General features: G+C 38.8%; 1 non-coding gene across 1 annotated transcript; it reads right to left on the reverse strand.

The window, feature by feature from the left end:
- Window positions 1-356: 356 nt before the first annotated feature.
- Window positions 357-428, reverse strand: TRNAC-GCA (transfer RNA cysteine (anticodon GCA)). The gene has a single exon. It is a non-coding gene; the product is annotated as a tRNA-Cys (tRNA).
- Window positions 429-766: the final 338 nt, after the last annotated feature.

The following is a 766-nucleotide window of genomic DNA, read 5'->3' on the forward strand; positions in this document are numbered from 1 at the left end:
ACACCCTAGCTTAAATTTTGCCTGAATTAAGATGGACTTGATGTCAGCCATCCTAGTTACATGAACTAGCAAATTCTTACTTTTGCCTAAGTTACTTTAAATTTGGGTTTCTGTCAACTCCAACCTAAACAATCTGAGTACAACAACCTTTAATTATCATGCAGACAAGGAAAATTAAAAAAGAAGACACATAAAATATTGAGACAGCTTGGTACTTGATGTCTCTTAAGTGAAGTCACTCAGTTGTGTCCGACTCTTTGTGACCCCATGGACTGTAGCCGACAAGGCTCCTCTGTCCATGGAATTTTCCAGGCAAGAGTACTGGAGTGGGTCGCCATTTCCTTCTCCAGGGGATCTTCCCAAGCCAGGGATTGAACCCAGGTCACCTGCATTGCAGGCAGACGCTTTACCGTCTGAGCCACCAGGGAAGCCCGTTGATGTCTCTTAGGATGCTGTCAAATATACTGTAAATGTAACTAAAAATCTCTCAGAAAATAAAATCATTAAAACAAGAGAAAAATAAATATTAGAATCAGAAAACTATCAGGTTTAGGTAAACATCTAAACCTAGCACATCTAGAAATAAACCAAGACCCTATACTAGAAAGTCTGGCCTCTTGCCTTTGATCCACCTTAAAGGACCCAGTGACATCTTTTTCACTTTAGTTAAACTATTGAATAAGCAGTAGTACAGAAGATAGGATGCTTCTGAGAAAGAGCTTCAGAAAACCTAGGAAAGAAATTTTGTGAATGAAAAATAAATATG

Source organism: Bos javanicus, chromosome 2 (assembly GCF_032452875.1).
Source record: "Bos javanicus breed banteng chromosome 2, ARS-OSU_banteng_1.0, whole genome shotgun sequence".
In the NCBI taxonomy this organism is placed as follows: Eukaryota; Metazoa; Chordata; class Mammalia; order Artiodactyla; family Bovidae; genus Bos; species Bos javanicus.